Consider the following 24,500-nt stretch of genomic DNA (forward strand, 5'->3'; position numbering starts at 1 on the left):
ATGCCTCTAACCCCCTCCGCTAGCCCCATTCTCAGGGGGAGTTAGGAGGAGTAGTCAATGCTTACTGGAAGCTGTGCCTGCCAGTCACCGTGACCCTCACCTCCACTGTATAGTGAACAAGCCGAGGCACAGAGGTGTTAGGCACCCTGCATGTGGGTGCCGAGGGAGGGAGCCAGAATCTGCACTTAGATCTGCCAACTATTCCCTATTCTACACTGGCCCCAGTGTGCAGAATGGAAACTTTAGATTAAAGAGGCATTAGGTTTCTTCTGGGTTGTGAGTTGCCATGGCTGGAGACCCACACTTGAAAAATAGGGAGAAAGAAGTGGAAGTAACAAGGAAAATAAGTTGAGATTCTATGGAGGCCGGACATGAGGCCTCTTTCTCCCCTCTTCCCTACCCTTCTCTTTCCAAAGAAACCTTAGTTGTCTTTCTTTGGATTTGCACGTTCGTGTGTGTCTGTGCGTGCGTGCGTGCAGGGGTAGAGTGACCAGATGTAGCGAGGAATGCTGCTATGCCACCAGGAGGAAAGGGTGGAGACTGTGCCTTGACTTCTCCTTCTGCAGGGGCTTCTCCCCGCTCTCCTGTGAAGAGCTCAGATCCAGGGGCCAAGAGGCCTGGGCGCTGCCAGGCTTTCAACCCGCGCACGTCACTTGACCCTCCTCTGCCTGCTTTCTGTCCATCCTGAGGGCACCCCAGTACCTGCCTCCTGCCTGCTGGGGGGTGCCTTTGGGCTTCACATGGGCAGGGGGTCAGGGAGGTAACTCGTGGATCCAGACGTCGGGTGTCTCCAGCGTTTCTGTTATTTCCTTGCCTTCCTGTGTCAGCATTGGTGGCCCTGGGTTCTGAGCCTTCCCATTAAAGCAGCTCACTGCACCAGACAAGGAGGGCGGATGTACCGGGGCTGCTGTGAGTGGGCGGGGGCAGGAGGGAGGGAGAGGGTCCAGGCCCGAGCTGTACCTCGTGGGGTAGGAGCAGCAGGCTGCAGCCTTGCGTCCCACCCTCTGGGGAACGTCAAGGCAGAAATCTAAGACTCACGAAGGGAAAAGGAAGCTTTAGAAACAGGCATGAAACTATATTCCGTATCCAGTGATAAACTGGAAAAGAAAATGAAAATAATGGAAAAGAATGGAAAAGAAAATGAATAAGAATATATATATATATATATGTATGTATACCTGATTCACTTTGCAGTACAGCATAAATTAACACATTATACACTGACTAATGCATTAGTAAAATTAAAAAACTATGCAGGTGTAGAACTGACTCAGGAATTGCTGCTCCTGCCATATTTACACTGGGCTCAGCTAAGAGTTCTGACTTTGGCCACTAGGAAAAAGAGCGAAGGGGTCGGGCTGGGCTTTGCACCCCTTCTGCCCTGCCCCTCACCTCTTGGCTCCTGGGTTTTCTGGGTTATGTCTGCTTTAGCCCGCAGGGCTGACCTTTCTCTGAGCTGGGTGTTCTGGATGCAGACTCAGCCTGGCCGGCCCGTCAGGCCGGAGGACCTAAACCCGATGGCTGCTTCTGGACCCAGGTGGTGCAGACGCCCCGCTTACCCAGTTTGCCACTGTGCCCCGCGCCCCTCTATGCTACTCAGTTGACAACTGCTGCTACCATCTGTGTTCACCACTGCCTCTGCTGGTCGGCGTGAGCTCTCTGAGGCCCGGCGCCGTTTCATTATCCTGTATACTGGATGCCAAGTACAGGCTCTGGCCCGTGGAGTGTGCTAGGCACATAGCTTCCTCTTTCCTGTGTTGGGCCGGGCATGGGAGACTATCCTGTGAGCCCTGACTTGGGCTGGAGGAGCCTGGACCTGGGCAGGCCTAGACACAGGCAAGCACTCAGAGAAACAGGGTCAGCAACTCAGGAAGGCAGGCTGAATCTCTTCCACTTTCTTCTTATAATTTCAAATATTAAAGACACACTCACACAGACATGCACACGCACATATGCATGCAATGGCAGGTGAAAGGAAGTGGAAAGAGCCATTTTTATCTTTCTTTCTTCTATAATCCATTAGGTAGGGTGAGGGTTAGGTTCTGCCTTCCTTGTTTTGGAATGTGTTGCCAATTACTTCAAGTCATTTGTTGAATTGTTGATCTTCCTCCATTGATTTGAAACCGTTGTTCTCTCTCCTCTCAAAATTTTCACAATCCAAATGATCAGAGACCATTAAGGCAATCTCCTTGATGCTGTTACTTAATTAACAAATGGAGACAACAATATCTTCCCTATCCATATATCTCATAGAACCGACACGTCAAGATGATACATGAGAAGAGGTATGCACATTTTGGGGAAAGTTAAGATCCTCTGCTTATATATTGACCGAACAGTAAGAACAACAAAGATGACACCTGTGTTTCAAGACCGTGAAGGTATCATTCATCTGAAAAGTCATTACAGTCCACTGGGAGAAGTCCCAAACTCACAGGGTCACATAGATGAGACATAAATAAATGTCAGCAGTCTGCATGCTCGATTTGGGCTGGCCTTTCCAGCCCAGGGAAGAGCCCAAGCAGCCGAGGAAAGGAATGAGCAGACACTTGTGGGTGGACGGTGCGTCATCTGGGTACATTTGGCCTGTGGCTCTCAAGATAACACAGACACTGCTTGTTAGACCGTGGGCTCCTTGAGAGCAAATGACCTGAGCCCAGTTACCCCTCAAGTCTAGACTCACGGCAGATGTCTGATGCCGTGGGGAACAAAGCCATCCTCTCAGGCCGTATAACCCTTCCTCCGGAGTCAACATCCGCCTTGGCTTCCGCCCTTAGGGTTACCTGGGTTGCCAAGCCTTGTCTGAAATGATCCAGTTTTACCTGGAGGAGGTGATGCCACAGGCTGAGAACCATGGGCCTGAGATCAAGGAGCATGTGAACTCGCTGGGGGAGAAGCTAAAGACCCTCCGGCTGCGACTGAGGCACTGTGTGAGTAGCAGACCAGCTCTGGCTCCTCTGGGCTCATTAGATAGAGTTTAAGCGAATCTTTTCCCTTGCAGACTAACTGGGAAATCAGAGGAACGTGTGGGAGGGGAAATGCCTCTCTCTTCTTCCCATGCTCCAAAATATTCCCTAATGTCAGTATTCAGCTACAATGAAAGACAGCCTGACTCACCAGGGCTTTAAAAGGAAAGGGATATTATTTTTTGGTCTCTGTTGACAAGAAGTTCAGAGGCAGGTTGTCCAAAGCTAGCACAGCACCCATATGTCACCAGAACCAGCCTTTTCTGCCATCTTGCTTACCTACATGTTATTTTAAGATGCCAGGGACAAGAGACATGGGTAGAGACCAAAGGCCCTAATAATTTTTCTGGAATGTTCCATTCATGCGTTTCACCACTTTAGCAAAGTGTGGTTAGATTTTGGAAGGTGCAGTCTAGAGTGTACAAGAGCTTACGAGGAATCACCTTGTGGCTACCCTCATGCTCAGCAAAAGGACAACCTTCTTGGTAGAATTGCCCTGTGCCTTGCAACAATTCTGTCCCAAGAGTGGAAAACAGATGGGGAGCTGCGTGGGCCTGCCCTGTGGAATCTTGGCTTGCTGGACTCAGGGTTCCACCAGTGTGCCTGTCAACAGGGCCACCACGACAGTAGCGGGCAGGTCAGTGATGAAAGCAGGGAAAGTGGGAGGGTGCCCACCCGGAACCAGCGGGCTGAGGACCTCCACCAAGAGCCCCTCGGGGCTTGGCCCCTGCTTGCTCATTTGCAGCTATTACTTCAAGGCTGATAACGGAGTTTCATTTCTTCTTCTTCAGGACATCTAGAACGTACCACAGTTTCCCCAGCGTGAAATTTCTAGTATTCCCTTGAATAACCTCCCTTGGCTCCCTGAACCGTTGGTTCCTCAGGGGCTGTGCGGCAACAGGCCCGGTCCAGAGCACAGACTATGGCATCACACCCACCATGTGCAGCGGTGGGGGGGGTGGAGGGAGTGGGGGGGGTGAGGGGGGTGGGGGGGCGGGGCCCACGGGGACAGGGTTCTGCCTGTGACTTTGACCTTGTGGTTGAGGTGCTTCAGAATAAAGACCTGGTGGGTCAGAGCTTTAAGAGAAGCCCCGGTTGGGGCTGGCCCCTCGGCTGAATCTAGCAAGGGTTATGCAAACTGGAGTGGGCGCCCTTCCGAGGACCTACAGACACTGCAAACCACAGCGGAAGGGCTGATCTTTGGACAGCCAACGTGGAATTCCCCTTTGTGCAACGGTGGCGCCAAATCAGGCAACTTGGATTTTCCTTAGGGGACAGACACTGTGTTCTGTAATTTCTCACGTGAGAAATTTGGCTACAGGGGCCAGGACACCAGGTGTTGGAGACCTTGCCACCCAGAGAATACAGCTGTCTCTGCTCCGTCTGCATGACCACCTAGAATAACGAGTGGGTTCCTGAGCCTGGGGCACAGATGGGTCCCTTCAGCTCCAAGGCTGTCCCTCTGGTGGGATTCAGTTTTCTCACATTTCCCCGAATGGCTGACACCTCAAGCCTCTCGTGTCTGAGCAAATCACGTGACTTGTGTAGTCACTCAGGGTCCCATGCTTTGCTCTGTCATCACCGTCTTGAAACTCTTAACAACTACAGAACATTTTTGTTTTACGCTGGGACCCCAGTTGATGGGGCCAGTTTCTATCAGAGACTAAGTACATAGCTTCATCTCAGCTTCATCCAGTGACATGGTGCCCTCACCAAGGAATGGGACCACCGTCTAACCTAACATACATGCCGGACGCCTAGAAATAACTTGTTGGTTCCTCTCTCTCTCTTAATAACCTATGTCCAATCTATTACAAGGTCTTGCAGAATTTTCTTCACAGACATCCTTTTTTTTTTCTCTTAAGCTTAGGCTGCTCTGGTTCTTCCTTGCAGTGTGCAGGCTTAGTTGCCCTGTGGCATGTGGGATCTTAGTTTCCCAACCAGGGATCAAACCCACATCCCCTGCACTGGATTCTTAACCACTGGACCACCAGGAAAGTCCCCACAAACATCTTTCTAATCTTCTAACTTCTCTCTATTTGCATCAGCAGCAGCAGCAGCAGCAGCAACTGTCTGGTCCAAGCTAACATCTTATCTCTCCCGGGCTCCAAACAAGTGCCTGGTTGATATTCTAATATCCATTTTCCAAACTGTTCTCCTCTTTGTAGCCCAAGGGATTATTTTCAAAACACCAGTCTGATCATGACTCGCCCCTTGCTTAAACCCGTCAATGATGTGCCACTTTCCCTTCCTGGGTAAAATAAGGACCCATGTTCTTAATGCTGTTTACAGCCCCCTGTATCCTCTGACCCTGAGTGTTCCTTCTGCCTCACCTTCCAGCACTCTCCACTTCTCTCTGCATCCCAGCCTTACCGGCTTTCGTCTTTTACTTTTTCTCAAATGATCTACGTTCTCTATCCTACTACAGGGCTTTTGCACATGTAGTCTCCCCTTTCTGGACTGAAAGAGATTAAAGAGAGGGGAATTAGAGATTTCCCTCTCTTTATCCTTCAGTTCTCAGCTTAGAGCTTACTTTGTCAAATGAGTTTTTCCTTCTTCCCCTGCCAAGGCTGAGCCACCCGGGTGTATCTCCTCAGGACACCTTGCTCCTTTTCTCTGTAGCACTGATGTCGGCTTGCAATTACTCGAGTGGCTACGTGGTCACCTGCTTGATCTCCATCTTTTCCATTAGACTGCCCTCCACAGGGGCAGGGCGCATGTCTATTTTTGATTATCGCTGTTTGCCTCGTACTCAGCACAATTCCAGGCACATCCAAGGCTCTCACTAAATATTGTCTATGACGGAGCATGACGGAGCATGTGCCTCCTGAACTCTTTTTGGCTGTAAGTGGCTACATTTGTCTACTGTCTCACATAAAGTGGAGGGTGATAGTAACCTAACAGGCTGCAGTCCATGGGGTCACAAAAGAGTCGGGCTCAGTGACTAAACAACAGCAACAAAATCCATGTCCCTCATTTTACAGATGGGTAAACTGAGGCCTAGAAAATAAAGTGATTTTCCCAGGCACTGCATGCGTGCATGCTAAGTCGCTTTAGTAGTGTCTGACTCTTTGCAACCCCGTGGACTGTAGCCCACCAGGCTCCTCTGTCCATGGGATTCTCCAGGCGAGAATACTGGAGTGGGTTGCCATGCCCTCCTCCAGGGGATCTTCCCGATGCAGGGATCGAACTTGGATCTCTTATGTCTCCTGCACTGGCAGGCGGGTTCTTTACTACTAACACCACCTGGAAAGCAGGCACTAGAGACAGTTAACAGCAAAGGTGAAATCAGAACTCGATTCCTTTTGCATTCTTCTTCTCAAATCAGTACTTAATTCCCTGACATGAGTGTTAAATCACTGAATTCTCATGGTCAGCACCAACAGCTGGGGGGAGTTGTCGCAGATGTGAGCAGCAGTGATGAGGAGAAGCGGAAAGTCTTTGAAAATAAGCTTTTCCTCCATAAAGCAGTGATAACTCTACTATGCACTTGCAGGGCACATAGCCCTTATGCTTAGGAGCTGGAGATGGGGGTTAGAGTTGCTTAGATATTTTTCTTTTAGGGAAATATTTCAGGCCCTTGAGTATTTGCAGACAGAAAGGAGTTTCTTCTGTATCTTGTCTCTAAGACATGACTGCAGTGACATAAAGGCATAGTTTGGCTCACCCTCCTGCCCCGGCACCCTTGAAGCACAGCCTCCTATGTGGACCTTATTTAAGGGAGCTGAGGGCCTGCCTTCAGCTTCCTGCTCTGGCCTTCATCTGTAAGATGGATCCCGACTCTCAATCCTCAGCCCCACTGCACGTGTGCTTAGGTGCACGGCCGCACTAACACGGGACAAGCCAGCCGCTCCCTCATCCTGGACCTGCACCACTTCTGTGAGTGCGGCATTCACGCGCCAGCCCGAGGTCGTCCATGCTCCAGGGCAGGGAGTGGGAGAGGGTCCCTGTGTTCAGTGTGGTCCTGGATTCCCTTAGTCAACTCTTCTCAAACTATTTGGATTCAGGACTGCTTTACCTTCTTAAAAAGTATTGAAGACCTCGAAGAGCTTTTACTTTGTTGGATTATGTCTATGGATATTGATCATGTTAGAAAAGAAAACTAAGAAATTTTTTTAAAAATCCATGTATGGCATTCTAAAGAAAAACAATAAAAAATCCACTACATGTTAAAATAAATAGCATACTTTTAATGAAAAATAACTGTATTTTCTAAGTCGGAACACATTTAGTGAGAGGAGTGTACTGTTCTGACACAGTGTCGCAAAGCTCTTTGCATACCTGGTTTAACAGAAGAACTTTCAGTCTGACATCTGCTCCTACAGCCAACCCACTGTGCTAGGTTTTTGAGGTGGAAGCATATGGAGAAAATCCAGCCTCACAGAACTATACAGTTAGAGAACGAAAGTCCTCATACAAGGTGTCCTTGGACCAGCCTTTGAGATCTGCTGGCTTAAGGAGTTGAACCTTAATTAAGACATTTAACAAAAATGTCCGTGTGAGGATGAACGGGAGGAGGGTGATCAAAGTCTGGCCTCCGAGGGAGGAGCAGAGGATGCAGACGGAGGCCCCTGACCTGCAGTGAGCAGGGAGATGCCCACTGCTTCTCTGCTGTCTCCTTCACGCGGAGTTTCCCAGTAGTCTGTGCGGCTCTTCAGCATGACATCGCCTCTGAGCATCACATGCGTGTCTCACATGCGCACCTGTGGTTTCGAGTCAGAGCCCCTAGGAGTCTGGGGGCTGCTTCGCCGTGCCCTACCTGTTTCTGTGAATCCCCTTCTTCAAGGGGCTGGGGCCCCGGGATCAGGCTGTGAGGGCTGGGGGCAGTCAGGGGCGCTGGGCGGTAGGAGGGACTCTACTGCAGACTTATTTTTGACTCTACTTTCCATTTCCACTTTTAATTCTTCTCTCACTCTTGCTCTCTAGTTCTTTCCCCTTCAGTTCTGAGGGGCACTTAAAAACCCTGCTTTCTCTTTGGCTAGACTTGGGCTTTCTCAGTTTTCAGAAAACCTTGGAAAATAAAAGCCAATATTTCCCATTCTAACAGGCCAGGATTCATCTGATCAAATCAATACAATTTGCTTTCCATTCTCTTCTGACCCACTGCACAGTTGAGTGGCAGATGAAGGCAGAGGGCTTTGATTGATCTGGTTAATTCAGAAATCGCTTTGAAAGGCAGGCACCCTTTGAGGAACTGGGTCAGACATGGTGTGCTCAAATTAAAACTTGGTACCTGCTTGCCGTCTTACTATGGGAGACTCTACAGACTGAGTGGAAAGAAGTTCTTTTTTTAAAAATTTTTAACAGAGCTGTACTAAGAAGTCTTAAGATGTTTTAACCTTCAAGTGTATTTCATAGTAACATATTCACCAAACCATGAAAGAAATCTGAGGAAGTCCAACAAGGTTCTGATGCTTTTATGGTTACACACATCAATGCTTAAGAACATCATTCTTTCAAAAAATTGAACAGAATCTCTTTGTGCCTGGCTTTTGGGTAATTCAGGACTGTTCCCCATCACATGCTTCAAGCAGGAGGTTGGATATAAAGTAGTTGACAGACTGGTTTCACAGAAGCATGGTAAGAATCTTGCAGTCAAGCTTCCTTGTGTGCCAGACCTCAGATGCCTCTGACAGCAAGGCTGGCTCTTTGACAGCAAAGCACCCAGCTTGCCCACTTGCCACCACACCTCCCCACCCCACGCCCCGTGGGTCCAAGTGTTCAGTTACTGGAAACCACTTGATGTGCCCTCCCTTTGGGCTGGTCTTTGTAGAAGGCAGTGGTGGTTAAATGTGTAGGTCCTCGAGTCTGACTAAATTTGCAACCCAGCTCTGCCCCTTAGCACTGGTGTGACCCTGGGCTGCAGGGTCTCCAGCTGGAGATGATGACCAAGCCCGCAGGGCTGTTGCAGGGACTGAGTGAAGTAGCGCATGGACACAAGAGCCTCGGTGAGCGCCTGGCCCTTGACAAGCAGTCAATACATCTGAGTTGCGGTTGACTCTTTTCTGCGGGCCTGTGTCCCTGTGAAAGCCGGAGATATCTCTTCATGGACTGAAAGTCTTGGAACAAGACAGGTTCTCCACCCCAACGTTCTGAGGCTGTTACAGGGGGCAGAGACGTCAACCCCATGGTCGAAAGAGCTCTGGCTGGTGTCCAGAGGACGGTTTCCAGCCTCGGCTTCCACTGTGAATCCTGGACCCAGCCTTTCCATCTATTGACTTTGCTTTCCACGTTGGTATGTGGGAGGTTTGACACAGTGGTTTCCCTAGGGTACTTTTCAGGCCTCATATCCTAGCATGTTGTGATGCTCCTACTCCCCTCCCCGGCCCCAGCTCCCCTCTCTGGCAGGAGTTAGCTGGCCTGGGTGACAATGATGCACACCTTCCCACCCACTCACCAGATCCGCTAGGTCAGCCCGAGAAGGGGCCCCTCTGGCCCTTTCCAGAGATGCTGCCCAGCTCTGGAAGTGCCATTCTGTAAGAGAAACAAAAACCTTTCCCTTGGGCAGCTTTTGCGTGTGTTCACCTGTGTTTCCTTCTCGCAATCCTGGCCCCCAGCTTTCTTGAGGTTGCAGTTTCGTTGTGAGTCAGATGCTGAGAGCAGTGGAAATGAGAGAGGCCTCCGCTGGTCCGGAGGACATGATGCTGCCTTTTCCTCAAGAGCGAGGCCTGGGGGGTGGCGGGGGCGTGGGAGGGACGTGAACACCTTCCGGAAGTGGATTTCTCACAATGACTGTCTCTGGGAGGAAAGAATATTACTGGAAAGCCCTAGAGATCGCTTCGGCTCTCTCAGAAGGGCCTTTATGTTTTCACATTATCTGCCCCGGGAGGTAAAATGTCTGTCTTTCTGATGCTGGCCAGGAGCAGGCCGTGGCCAAGGAAGCAGGGTCCTTGATGCGTCTGGCTCAGGACCGGAGCCTCGGAGAACGGGTTTCCTCGGTGGCGGGGGTACCACGGCAGGCTGTGGTGGGTGCCCATGGCAGCCGGGTTGGGTGCTGCCTCAGGCTGCTGTTTCCCAGTGCCGCAGTCTTTGCAGCCGTGAGGAGGTCTCTCAGACCCTTGGTCACAGCTCATGGGGAAAGGAAAGGCGGCCAGGTGGAAGGCCCAGAGCTGGAAGCAGGCTATCCGACCATCGCGTGGAAACCTCTGCGGAGGAACACTCACCTCCTGCAGGCTCCAATGTGGAGGACTCACGGAGCCAATGAAGGCAGCTCCACGGGGCAGAGAACCAAAGATCCATTGGTCAGAAACACACGGATGGGGCCAAGAGACAGCAGGCCACCCCCAACTTAGGAATGCTCATTTAGACAAACTCAGAGGGCGTCCCTACATTCGTTCTTGCCCTTCTGAAGTCCGGAGTGCCTTACTCCAGGATTTCTGCTTCTGAAATGTCTTTAATGAAGCGACCAGTTGCTTCTGAGGGCCTCCGGGGCAGATTCAGGGCCGGGAAGCGGCAGTGGGGAAGGAGCAGAGCGGTTAGGGTGCTGACCCCGGTGGCTGGGCTCTGCGTGCGGCTGGGTCATGAGCTGTGACGGGTAGATCAAGACCAAAGGTCACCTGGGAGCTCTGGGTCAAGCAGGGCGGAAGGCAGGGGTTTCAACCGAGCAGTTTCAAGTGAGGATGGCCTCAGAGGGGAGAGTAACAGGGACCTCCCAGAGCGGGGTCTCAGGGCGAGGGAGCACAGTGTGAGAGAGGTGACCCCAGACAACCCAGTCTGTTTCAGATGTTGCCTGTGCATGCATGCTCAGTCGCTCAGTTGTGTCCAACTCTTTGTGACCCTTCGGACTGTAGCCCACCAGGCCCCTCTGTCCATGGGATTCTTCAGGCACGAATACTGGAGTGGGTTGCCATACCCTCCTCCAGAGGGTCTTCCTGACCTAGGGATCAAATTTGTGTCTCCTGTGTCTCCTGCATTGCAGGTGGATTCTTCACCTGGGGAGCTGTGGGGAAAGCCCCCAAATGTTGCCTGAGGCTGATCATATATCCAATAGGAGAAAGAATCTTTCTTGTCAATCTTGTAGACCCTACCTCCCAAGAACCTGAGCTGAGGTTGGTGCGATTTATAGTATAATACAGCTACATAGTAGGCTAAGAACAAATCAGCATTTGAAAAATGAGTTTCTGTGATGACACTGTTCCAAAAAAGTGACTCACAAACACCTATGTCTAGGCCAAAAGCTTACCTGCGCCGAAATGCACAAACACACAGCTAGTCAAAGGGGCTGCCAGGCACGCTGTGTGTCGGGAAGGGATGGTGATGCGGACGGAGGGCTGGGCATATGGAGGGCAGGGGACAACTGGGTATCCTCACTGGGGTGTCACAGGCGTCTGGCCTGGCCGTCTCTGCCCCTGGAATCCAGAGCCCCACCTACACGTCTCCCAAGGAAGCCCTGTCATATCTGTGAGATGGAAGAAATGGTAATGCCCATCTCCTGGTCATGAGAAGAAAGTGGCATCAAACCCTGTCCCAGTGCCTGGCCCGTGGAGGATACTCAGGGGCCATTAGCTGGCGGGCAGTCCACGGCTTCTGCATAGCTCTGCTATCGCTCCCGCGCCATGACTACCAGGACGGCTATGACTGGTGATACTACCACAATTTCGCTTTCCCTTCTGGGCCTCTTGAAATGACTCTGAACATCCAGACAGTGGTGCTAGTGGAGCAGGGCAGGCGGGGGGTGGGGCGGGGAGTGAGGGACTCCTTCGGTGGAGGGAGACACACTGGGGAGCAGTGTGTGAGAGCTTCTGGTCACTCTGACCACAGCTGGGGCTTCTGTTTCATTTCAGGTAAAAGCAGAGGGTTTAGAGTAAACTGGAGGTGAGGAGGAGGAGCTGGGGGCATGTGACAGGCCACAGGGAACCCGGGCTTGCTCCCGCACAGGCTGCCGTGGTGGGAAAGCTGGGCTTGAGGCTGCTGGGGCCACTGCAGCTGAGATCTAGGGCTGCAGAAATGGTGAGGCTGCTGCCCGTCACAGCGACCCCACGGCGGGTCCCCTGCACTTTGCGCCTGCGCTGAACTAAAGGCCACATGTGGGTTCAGCTGTAGGTGGTAGTTACTGCTATCACCATGCTAAGGACAAGCAACTTAACTCTTTACGTTGATTGTTCCCAATCAACCCCAGGCCACCAAGAGAACAGATGGAGTTCTTAATGTCGTTTTTGATTTTTCCAGAAAAATTTTTACAGGCTCATCTCCCTAATGTATCAGTATCATCACCAAACTCCCATTTGCAGGAACTGTCAATGGCTGCCCAGGTCCTTCAGAACAGACCCCAGCCACCCAAGCTTGGCATTCACACTTCCAAAAGCGTTTGCAGCCTTCTTCCCCAGAGATTTTCTGCACATGGTCTGTGGGCAAAACAAAGAAGCCTGTTGTCAGAAGATGCCCTGTTCGCTCTCAGCATCTGGCTTCCACTCACAGCTTTACAGGTCTGCAGTGACTTTACCCCTCCCCACTTTCATCCAACTGAATCTTCCAAAGCCACCTCTTCCATGAGCCTTTCTTTACCAATCCGATCCCACTGAACTCCCTTCCTTTCTCTCTCTCTCTTTCTTTTGAATCCTCTACTGCTTTTGTTGTTGTTGTTTATTTGCTACTTTGTGTCCAGCTCTTTGAGACTGCATGGACTGGAGCCCGCCAGGCTCCTCTGTCCGTGGGATTCTCCAGGCAAGAGTACTGGAGTGGGAACTGGCGTGGGTTTCCATTTCTTCTCCAGGGGGTCTTCCCGACTCAGGGATTGAACCCACGTCTCCTGCTCTGGCACGTGGTTCTTAAGCCCTGAGCCGCCAGGGAAGCCACTGCTTGTGACCGTACATGGCCACCCTTGGTACCACCTCCTCGAGCTGTGGATACATGCACCAGCTTTCCACGTGTATGCATGTTTGTGTTTTGTCCTGGGGCCTGGACCCATGTTGACACATGCCAGGGATGGGGGGGGAGAAAAATCTAGCTTGAACAATCTAGCAAAATACTTTGCTCATTTTGGCTAGCAGATGAGTTTAAGATTCTCAAATGGCAGAGATCTGGGCCCAGGAGAAGGCGACCTGTTTGAGTTTTAGCCTTTCTTCCGTGTGGCTATGGAGATGTCTTCCAACTTCATTGAGCCTCAGTTTCTGTCTCTGTGAAATGGGGAGACTCCTCCTTTGCAGAAGATCAAAGATGCCTGCCCATAGGTTGAAATACTTTAAGGCCAAAAAATAGCCAAGGATATGGAAAAGTTAACCCCTTTGTGGTCTTATCCTTGACTCAAGGAGGGAGGCCCTGCTGGCTTTTCCCAGAACCAACAGCAGGAGTTGGAACTAGGTGGGTCTCTTCCCTCACTAGGTCCCAGACCTCCAAGTCCCAGAACCCTCTCCTGGGCTATATCCTTCCCCCACCGTGTGGCAGTCTGTCAGGCCTCACTTTCCTTTCTAGGCCACATTACAGCCACGGGGATTTGAGTTTTTCAGAGAGCTTCCTTCTAAAATCCCCCTCTGCCCAGGGCTCCCAGGGATGCCAAGGACCTTCCTTCTTGTGACATGGCTGGGGAATCACACTGGTCTGCAGACTTCTTATTCATCTTTCCAATCTGAGATGGCAAGTTTGAGCAATCCACTCTATTGTGAGTGTGAGTGTGTGCTTGTGAGTGTGCATGGGTATGTGACTCTCGGCAGCTCTTCTATGACTAACTGATGCCAGCTGTCTGCTCCATGTTGTGTGTGTCTACTGTGTGCCATGGACTTGACATAGCCTGACCCGAGGGAAAGAGCCCCTGGAGCCCTGCTGATGCCCACAGCTGACTATGGCCTGTCCTGATTGGTTTTCCTTTATTATTCTTTGATTCCTTACTGTGTGCCAGGAATTTCATTAACATTATTTCATTTTAAATTTCACAACCACCTCAAGAGTTTATACAATTTTCAATCCTATTTTATTTATTTCTTTTTAAAAAAATTATTTGTTTGTTTATTTGGCCACCCTGGGTCTTAATTGTGACGCTATGGACCTTCCATCTTTGTCGTGGCATTGGGAATCTTTAGTTGTGGCACATGGCCCTGCAACTGGCCAGTAATTGAACCTGGGCCCCTTGCATTGGGAGAGCAGAGTCTTAGCCCCTGAACCACCAGGCAAGTCCTGTCAATCCTGTTTTAAAGGAGAATAAAATGAGGCTCACCCTGGGTCAGCGAGTTCACAGTGATTGAGGCAGAATTGTGAAGCCAGACTTGATCCCAAAACTTAGACCTTAATAAAAACTATACCATGAAGATTCTTACAAGAGCAAGAATTTTCTCAAAGTAGCCATACCTGCTTCCTGAACTCCCCTCTTGGGAAACTATTACTCTACATTCCTTCTAAACCAAATTCACTCCCACTCCACCCACCCTCCCAACTCAGTGCTTCAGAAGGCATCGCCCATGCAGTCAACAGTCTCTCTAAGCATCTTCCAGGAAGCCTCGCCCAAATTCCAATAAGCAGTAGAGATAAGAATTGGTCCAGTTCAAATCCAAAGGCCTATTGTCCATGTAGATGATTTTCCCAGCCAAAGCCTTAAAAATTCTTACACTGAAGAAGAAGTAGGAGTCATTGAGTCTAGATTCTTGCCTTCAAGACATGGCCAAACAGCTTGGCTCCAGCCTTTGTCTAGTCTTCTCCTGAAGTCTTTCAGAAAAGATTCCATAGTGTCCATGATCTTGTTGTCAGAAAATTTTCTTGAATCCAACAAACCTACTCTTCTGCTTTCCATCACCCTGCTGCTTAGCTGCATGGGGCACCAGGAGGGGCAGATGACCAGAACCTGCTTCCGTTACTGTTTGCCTTGGTCAGTGGGAAGCATACAGTCTGCGTTTGTGCCCTTACAGGTACTGTATCATTTGGTCCTCCCAGCCACCCTGGGAGGGAGGCCAGGCTGGGGATCTTGCTGCAGTTCTACAAATGAAGAAACTGTGGCTTAGAGAGGTTGGATAACTTGCTTGACGTCGGATAGCCAGGATGTGTAGAGTTAAGACTTGACTCTAAGTGCTTAGCACTATTAGAACGGGGAGGGATTTTGGAGTTTATTTTCCAGTTGACTTCCATATTAACCCTCTCCTTTTACAGATGAGGAAACTGAAATTCAGAGACTTAAACGAGTCTGCCCGAGTGGCAGAGTAAGAAGTAGAAGTTTGTTCATTCCTTTACCCCATCACCATACTGAGATAAACAAAGTAGGTTCAGTAATTTAAAAAAAATTTAAAAATGCCATTGCACCTGGAATTAATATGAAGTTATATGTCAATTATAGCCCAATTTGAAAAAATGCTGGGAAAAGAATCTGAAAAAGAATGACTATATGCAAATGTATAGTTGAATCACTTTGCTATACACCTGAAAATAACACAACATTGTAAAGCAACTATACTCCAATAACATTAAGAGAAGAAAAAAGTAAAAATGTGAGAAGGGTTTGGTTTCCCCCTCGCATCATTCTCTCAGTATCCCGGAGGAGAACCAGGACCCACGCGCACCCAGGTGCTGCTCAGCGCCTTTTTCTGGTTGTGGCCTCCCAAAGGCATGGAACAGCAGCCCCCTCCCCTGCAGTGAGAGGAAAATACGTGCCACCTTTTGAGTAGGAAGAGAGTAAGAAAAAACCCCAGGCTCGGCAACCATAGAAGATAAACCGCGTTGCATCTCAACGTGGCTCATCGGCAGAATTTTCCCCAGAGCCGACGAGCTGTGGCAGACTGATATTTTCCACGTTGGCCACTGTGATTTGGCTGCGGTGCACTTTCTTGCTTTCCTTTCGATGGAGTCAGGCTCTGACGCAGGTCCAGGGCCCCGGCAGGTGTCTGGGGTTTACATGGCCATCTCTGGCCTCTGACACCTCCTGACACCCTCGCCCCACCTCCTCTCGCTCCCTGACACAGACCTGCTGGGGCAGAAGCAGCTCGAGGAGCTGGAAGGGCGTGAGGGGTTGGCCATCTCTAGAACCCCCCTTAGAATGTGCCTGCAGCCTGAAGGCAGACCAGGCGGGACAGAACGGAGGCTGGATTCCACAGGAGTTTCTCTTAGAATACAGTACAGAAAGTTGAGGGGGATTTGATCGATGACATTTGATATCTTTACTCACTCCTTCTTGCTAAGTTCTTCTGTCTCGTGTGGTGCTTGTGTGTGAGAGACATTTATGGACCAGAGGGCTTTTCCAGGGCTGGTCAGATTTACCAGGTACTGTAAATCATCGTCTCTGCTGGTCACCAGATGAACTATTGTCATGCCCAGCAATAGTCAGGTTCCAACTGGAGGCCCGGGGTGGCATCTCCCACTTCCTGCTTGGGAAGAAGACTGTTTCCAGGCATGGTGATAGCAGAGGATAGAGAGATCAGTGAACATTTGTCCACGATTAGGGCAAGGCTGGGCCAATTCCCAGCGGCCCTGCTGCGGGCTGTATCCGGGGGGCCCCAGGCCTTGGCTTTAGTTCTCTCCGGGTTGTGCTGGGCACCAGCTCTTCCTGGGTCCTGCATCCAGCCCTCCAGGCCCTCTCCTCAGACTTCTCCTTCACCAAGACCTTCACAGTTACCAGGTGCACCTTTTTCTCCTCCTACAAAAACCCCGTTTTCTTGAAGGTTATTAATCAACTGAACACTAAAAAATAGGTTGTAACTGCAATTTCTCACCCTCCCACGAAAACTAATGCAGTTTTCACTCATAGTGTAACTAAGTAAACAGGAACATTCTTGGCTGTGTGTGTGTGTATGTGTGTGTGTGTGTGTGTGTGTGTGCGCAGACGTGCGTGTGAGTATTTGACGGCAGTGGGGGGGAAGGCCCAGGGCCTTCCCAGGCTGGTTGGATTTATCATCTCAGTCACCCTCCCCAGTATGCAAGATGAGTAGTGCCAGTCCCTGGAATTGCCCCGACTGGTGACATCTGTGGCTTAAATGGCCAGGTTTGTTCTATGCTTCTGAGGAAGCCTGGGAAAGAAAAAAGTCCACCCTGGAGACGATATACAAGCAAACCACCCATCCACCCACTTCCTGAGTGAACGTGGCTGAGTCCTCCTGAGCCGGGGGCAGGGCTGAATTCCTTGGCTTCTCTTCTTGACCAGTCCCAACCTGGGTGTGGCCTCAGCCCCTTCCCCATCGCTTTAAACGCTGCTCTCAGACCCGCCTAGCCTAGGAAAAGCTCGGCGATAAACACAGATGTCCTGGCCGCCCCTTCAAGGCAGCACATTAACATTAGTTCTCCTGTCCCACTTGCCGTCACTTGGTCAGGAATGGCGTGCATCCTAACAGCAGCGGGGTGAAGCGCTCTCAGGATCGATTGTGGAGCAAACGAGAAGGCTTCGTGCTGAGACTGGGTTCGTGGGATGCCCAAGCAGGCCGCTGACAATCGCCCGGGAGGTCCCGGAGTTGGCACCTGACTAGGCCTTCTGCGCATGACTTTTCTGGTTCCCGACATTTCAGTCTGTCCATCTCAGGTGGAGGTTGTTGTCTGAGGCGTTCGTGGGATGGGGACTATGTTAAAAGGAATGTGAGGCAGCATGTGAGCTGAGTCCCAGGAGGGGAAAGCCATGAATCAGGAGTCATGTAGCAAGACAGGGTTTTCCTGCAGGCTGTCTTTGGTCAGCACGTGTCCACGGTTCCCTTGAGGGATTCCCCGACAACACGACCCAGCGGCCACACTCTGGTAGAAAGCCTCCAATTCCCCCATCTGGCTTGACTCATTCTAGCCCCCAGATTGCTCAGTGGTGCTCAGACCTCCAAAAGGTGCTGCTTGGAGACTCAAACAGGGCCCCAGCAGGCACCCCCTCACCCATCGCGAGGCTGAACTGGAGGCTGAGGAAAATGGCTCATCCTCTCAATTCTGGAAAAGAAAGATTGGGTGTCCTGTTGACTCTCCAGTTCACACCGGGAACTTTAAAAATAGGAAAAAGCACAAGGGCTGGAAAAATATTATAATAATTATCAATGCTTTCTGAATCTCTGACACTTCTCGATTAGTCATAGCCGCAGTTTGGGTGGCTGAGATGATAGCACCTTGTTGACCTCCTTAACTGTTAGTTGGTGATGATTAATTAACCTCATCCAACCTCTGGGCAAGGGAGAAGGGCGCCTGGTGACTAGATGCAGACTCTGAGCACCAGACGAAGGAGAGTGGAACCAGCTTGAAACCTAGGGTGGCAAAGGTCCTTGAGGGAAGGATCGTTCTAGAGCTCCTGAGTCATGAGGGTGAGCCCAAGGTCAGAGATCATCACTCAAGGTCCCGAAGACCTCTGGGGGGCTTCTGGGCTGTGTCTCCTGATGTTAGGATGCAGATGGATAGTATTCTCCTGCACCTGGGGTACCATGGCTTAGCCAATCTTTTCCTATCACTGTTACCCTCAAGCTCCTCCCCAGTTTGGCTACTGACAGAGACACTTCATTCACCACCAAGTCAAAGCCAAATTCATGTAAACACCTCATTTTCCCTCTCTGCAACATGGAAACATAGTTACCTACCACTAGTGTTGGGAGAAAATGAAATAACAAGTGGAAAGCGCTGGGCACCGTGAATGGTACAGAGTGGGCACTCAGCAGATGGTGGTTTATTTCATCTCGGTTTCTCTCTGCCCTGCCCCCAGCTCCCTGAGCCCCTCTTCCTGCCTTCCTGCCTCCAGACATTCACTGAACACTAGCTGCTGGGCCACTGCCCCAGTTCTCAGTGACGTGCCATTCTCTGGGCCGCTTACATTTCAGTTTGGCCCTCGATCATTAAATAATAACTTCTTGGGTCCTCCCTACTTGGGGCGTGACCCCCCATGTAGGCGGTAACTTCTTAAATTAGGACCTGGGCTCATTGCCTCTTTTGATGCATGTACCCAACAGGTCACTAAGAAAGCAGTGGGTATTTTAGAAGAGACCTGAGGGGGTAGGGATGGGTGTGTGGCAATGGAAAGTTACCTAAAATGATGGGGAAACCAGCTGGGGCACTTCTGTTTGGGGATTTCCCTGGACCACATTTCATGACCTGTCCCTAGCCCCTTGGGCTTTATCAAGCTGTAATCCTATCACACTCCCTACTCTCTACACCTATTTTGCCCATGGTACCTGTTTGAATTGACAAAGATGTGGTGGGATGGAGAATGTTTGGATATGAGGGCAAAGGCCAGTGAGTGCATCCTTTAGGGCAGGATGTTGTGGGGGTTGGGGGGCATTGCAAAAGCTTGTGCTCTGCTGGTTTTGATCACATTGATTACTGGTTTCACTCAATGCCTCCTAAACTCTGCCCCATCTCCGTACCTATTGAAGCAAGGCTGGCTGTCCCGTTCTGGACCGTGTCAGTCTCTTGGGAGTGTCTCTTCTCTCTGTGCAAACAGCTCAGACCCAGGGGCCAGTCTAGGTCCAGACTTTGGGGCCCACTGAAGAAATTGAAAATTAGAGTAACATCTGGCCTCCAGGGCTGGGCAGAGGTCTGTGGGGAGGGGTCTGTTGTTAGAGGGGATAGATGAGTCATCTTAAAGCCACTGTGCATTTTTAGACCCAGCCCCATCTCCTTGACACATTTGTTTCTTTGCATCCAGCTACCTTTATTTTGTCACTTATGCACGTTGCCCTCTGCTCTGGGGCTGCTTGACAGGGAAGACGCTGGAAGGTCCTGGAAGATGCTCAGTCAGGGGTGGGTTTTGAGTTTGTTCAGCTGTAGCTGATGTGCTCAGATTATGCTCAGATTAGATGCCCCAAGAACCTGGCCTAGCCCCACCTATTTTCTATCTGTTTTCTACTCTACTCAACCCAACCCACGCATGGACTCTTCCCTAAACATTAGGATTGTAAAATGTAGAATGCTGGAGCTGGAAGAGACTGTAGAGTCAAGCTAGTTTATCTTCTTCCTCATTCTGTGGGTGGGGAGACAGACCCAGTGCTTGGGCATAACTTGCTGGGAACCCATATGGCCTCCACACACAGATAGCTGTGAGTTTGCCTCCCCTGGGATGAGAGTCCACCCTCAGGTTATGCCCCACAATTCATTCTCATCTTATCGGTTGTGCCTGAAACAATGCCTCTTACTCCTTATTCCTTTTACTACCATTCTTAAAACTCACCTTCTCCAAGAAGCCTTCTCTGATTAATTCAGCTCATTCTCAATCCTTTATTAGGTGAGTGGCTTGAGTTATATTAGTTTTCACTTAGTGCTATTTCTCCTCCACAAGGTCCTGTAAGGTTATCTCAATGTGCTCTTTATTATTCTCTTTAGTCTGGCAACTCCTAAAGGGTAGAGTCCATTGGCCTGCTTCTCCCACCATTCTAGGGGCCCTTGAAAGGCATCATTTTCTTCCTGTGGATCATCACCCTTTACCCAGCACAGGGCTACAAACCTAGGATGCTCAGAGTCCATGAGCTGGCTGGCATTGCCTGATGACCCAGGTCACAAAGACTTTTTGTGCTGAGGGTGAGGCTGGGGTAAGACTTCTAGGAAAACAAATCTTCTCTGACTCCTACACTGGGGTCAGGCTCTAAGTGTCAGGGTCCACCCCCTGCAGTGCAAAGGCTTTGTTGCTGGGTAGGATGTGAACATCCTCGATTTTTACTTAATGGTCAAAGTTAAGTAACTTGTCTGGGGTCACACTGTGACACATTATTGCCAAACCTGTTCCTTTTGCCAAGTCAGTCCTTCTTTGTACTTTCCTGCCCAACCCATGTAGAATTCTAAAGTTCTCAGGCCGGAAGGGAATCTATGGTGGGGTCTGAGTGGGATGGGGATCTTGTCCAAAGTGGAACACATGGAAGTCGGATGTACCAAAGGCTTCCACTTTTACCTGTGGTCACCCATCTCAGCATTGCATGCCTCAGAAAGCTCAGCTGTGCTTGCAAATGACATTTCTGCTAGTATAATTTGATCGTGAGTCCCTTACTGTGTTTTCCCTACCAAATATGGGAACGGACTGGTGTCTGCTCACATACCTAAGGGTATTAATTGAAAAATTGCCTTCCAACTTGAAGCACCTAAGTACCCTGATTTTATTTTCCTTGCTCAAGGCCCTACAACTCTTCCTGCTGCCCCTTCCAGACTCACTGCAGTCACTCATAAACACTTCCAAAGACAACGGCAGATGGCCACGTCAGGCCACGTGCCCTCACGGATCAGGCTCCTTGGGACATGATGGGGGCCCTCGAGAGGGTGTAATGGTTTGTAGGAAGTGCAACATTCTGGGGTACTGCCTCGCACTCTTTCTCCAAGTGACTTGGAGATGAAGCAATTTCTGGAGAAGTTTAAGAAACTTGAATGTCCTTAAGCCCAACCTCTGATTTCAGTGATAAGAGCACTCATCTCAGAGCAAGACCATGGCAGGGCTGGGGACTGACCAAAGCCACACACTTGGCTACTCAGAGAAGCTAGAGCCTGCCATGCTTGGTTGTGTTGCACTGGAGCTGAAGGAGGAAGCGGAACACACCTGCCGTGGGCTTTGGGGATGGGCGACTTCCCCCGGACCACTCACTGCCTACCCCTGACTCTCCATCTGGGTCCTTGGAAGAGTCCAAGCTTCAGGGGAGACAGTCCTCGCCTGCTTCCCAATCCAGAGAATCATACTGAGGGGCTGTGTGGCTTTGGTTCCACTTGTAGACGTGCTTTTGCTTTTTCTGAAGCTTCGGCCCTGCCCTTAACAGCACTGGGCCTCACCTTGATCAGCTGTGAAATGGGGAGAACTCCCCTAAGTTCCTTGTCGATTGCTCCAAAGCAGGACCCCTGACAAATGCTTTAAGGTCCACAGAGAGGAGTGAGGGAAGGGGCGTCTCTGACAAAAAGGCACGACCCTCAGGAAAGTCAGGGGCCAGAGCATTCCGGCCCAACCGCTGTGGTCTGCAGTACCGACTCCCGTAGTGCATGGGCGTCAACCTGACAAGCGTTTACTGGGCTGGACATTTTCTTCTTGATTTATTTGCACAATAACTCTAAGAGGTGGGGTCTATTTTTATCTCAGTTTTACAGAGAGGAAACTGGAAGTTAGAGAGAAAGCTGAAATAACTTGGCCCAAGCTCACTCAGCTAAGAAGTGGCTGTCATTCAAGCGCAGGCAGCCTGACCATAAGCGCTCACTCTTGCTATGTTGCGTTCCTAGACCATGGCTCGGGGTGTCCTGCAGGATGGAGGGTGAGTTCCACTTGCCCCCTGGAACCACCACATAGAGGGGTTGTGTGTTCTAGGAGTTGAGGACGGGGAGTGGTTTACGAGAGGCAGAGCAAGGAGATCCAGCTGAAGCGGTTTGGCAATGGCTGAGTTAGAGGAGAGGCAGGAAGGGGAGGAAAACGCTCCTTTCCCTCCCTCTCCAGCGGCCTTGCTGACGCTCTTCACCTGGCCTGGTGTCTCCCCCAGGCTCACCTCTCTGGCCTGCAGGGGTCTTGTCCCAGGCATCACTTTCATGATATAAGTGCTACCTTCATGGAACCACAGTCCTCTGGGGACTTCAGCTTGTATGGAGGTGACAAGGATGGAAGAAAGGAAAGAAGCTTAAGTTTGAGCTTCTGCCTCTTCTAAAGCTTCAGGGTCTCCCACTTGCACCAGCCCTTTTCAAAGCCCTGGACCTAGTTGATATTAGTAATTATATATCTATATATATATATTTTTTCTTTTTTCCTTAAAGAGAGCACCCCCCCCAAAAAAAGAGAGCACTCCCTCCAATTGTATAAGCCTAAGGGCCCCATCAAACCTGACTGTGCCCCTCCATCACCCGCTCAGCCAAATGTCAGAGTCCCACAACCTCCCTGAGAAACACCACGGACCCCTCTTTTCCTCGTGGAGCCCTCCCACACAGTATGAACCTTGATTGAAGGTGTGATTCCCCTCTGAGTAGCTGGGTTGAGTTTTTGTAAAGAGGTTGCCGTGTGAACACGTTTGCAGACCTCAAAGCCACCAGAGGATGGGAGCTGAGGCTACTTTCTTTGTAACGATGACTCTCAATGATTTTTCTCCATAGATAGATGTTTGAGTGTTCTCATAGGATTCCAAGAAGGCACAGAGGGAGCATTTATGTACAAATCTGTGTCCTCACCATGGACACCTGTGGATGTGTGTAAGCTTGCGAGTGTGCAAATGCTTCTGAACTCTGTTCCATGGGGTGACTCACTTCTGTTACAGGGATCTTGGATGTAGAGTCAATGTCTGGGACCAGGGATACCCAGTTTATTCTAGGGATTTGAAAGACTGGGTGTCCGGATACCTGTACATCTCTGGGAAGGCCTTTGCCCAGTGCAGTCTCTGGCTGCTGGGCTGCTGGGTAGGTTTAGAACCGGGGGGACCCCTGGATGGGAGATGATGAGGGAAGTGAGGGAATGTGGAGTGACATGAAGGTCAATAAGCTTTCCACTCACGCCCCTTCTCCAGTAGCCCCACCCTGGCAGTGGCTCATTTCTTCACAACTACAAAGATGTCTCCAAAATGTGCTGGCCATGGTGGCACAGTCTGGTTGGCTGAGACAAAAAGAGGGGTGTTTATTGTAGGGCACCTGGGGTGTCTCAGAATACCCAAGGGCAGGAGCGGCTGCCAGTCCCTGAGGGTGGGAACCAGGAGCTGAAGCTATCAGAAAGCAGGCCTCTGCCTTTCACTTGGTGAGGTCACCCGGCCACCCCTTTCTGCTTTCCTTGCTGCCCCTGGATACTACTCTCTCCCCAGACCAGCTCTCTCTGCACCTCTGAGAAAAGGCCACAGCTACACAGCTCTGGAGATTATTTGTCTTTAGTCCAAGGGACCAGCAAGCACTGACCAGTGCTCTGAAGGCTCCATCCCAGTTCCTGGGAGATACTGCAAGTGGCCACCCTCCGATCAGCTACATCCAGGGGACCCGGGTCATGCGGCTCCCAGGGTCACAACACATTGGGAAGACTTTACAAACAGCGTCCCAAGTCAAATAGCTCAGCCTCCATGAAGACCCCTACCAAGCTGATGGAAGAAGTCTCTCTCCTGAGTTCCCATGGTACTTTACTTGCTCCCTTCTTATGGCACTTATTGTTTCTTACCTTGTGTGAGTATTGCTTTTACAAACATCTTATCCCCCCATCCCATGTATCCCTAAGCTTCTCTTTTGTCTTTATATACCTCACAGCTTGTGCAGAAAACCTGGGCATGTACTGAATACATATTTGAAGTCATGTTAATCCTCAAACAAAAAAGTTTTTAAGAGGCTGAAGTAACTTGGCCAAGTCATTTATTTCACTGCACTGTCTTGAGTTGATTCAATTCAATTCATTCAATCAATTAATTCATGCAGTCAAATTTTATTGAGCGCCTTCTGTATACTAGGCACTGCTCTGGATATGCAGAAGCTACAGCACCAAACAAGACAAAGAAAGTTCTTAGCCCACTGAACCTCCAAGTTGAGTGGTGGAGATCATCAGCAAACAAGACCATACACGGCGCTCAGGGAGAGAAGTGTAATCTCCGGCTCTGCCGTGAGGAGCCCACTTTCCTTGGGCGTCTCAGACGAATCATCAGATACATTACTGGGTGACAGGACAGTGCTGTCAAAGGATGAAGGAGAAGTGCTATAAGACTTCAGAAAGAGAGTGATTTACCAGCTGGGGTAGAAGGAGGGAACCTAGGGAGGTTTCACTGA

The sequence above is a fragment of the Cervus elaphus genome, chromosome 14 (assembly GCF_910594005.1).
Source record: "Cervus elaphus chromosome 14, mCerEla1.1, whole genome shotgun sequence".
Lineage (NCBI taxonomy): Eukaryota > Metazoa > Chordata > Mammalia > Artiodactyla > Cervidae > Cervus > Cervus elaphus.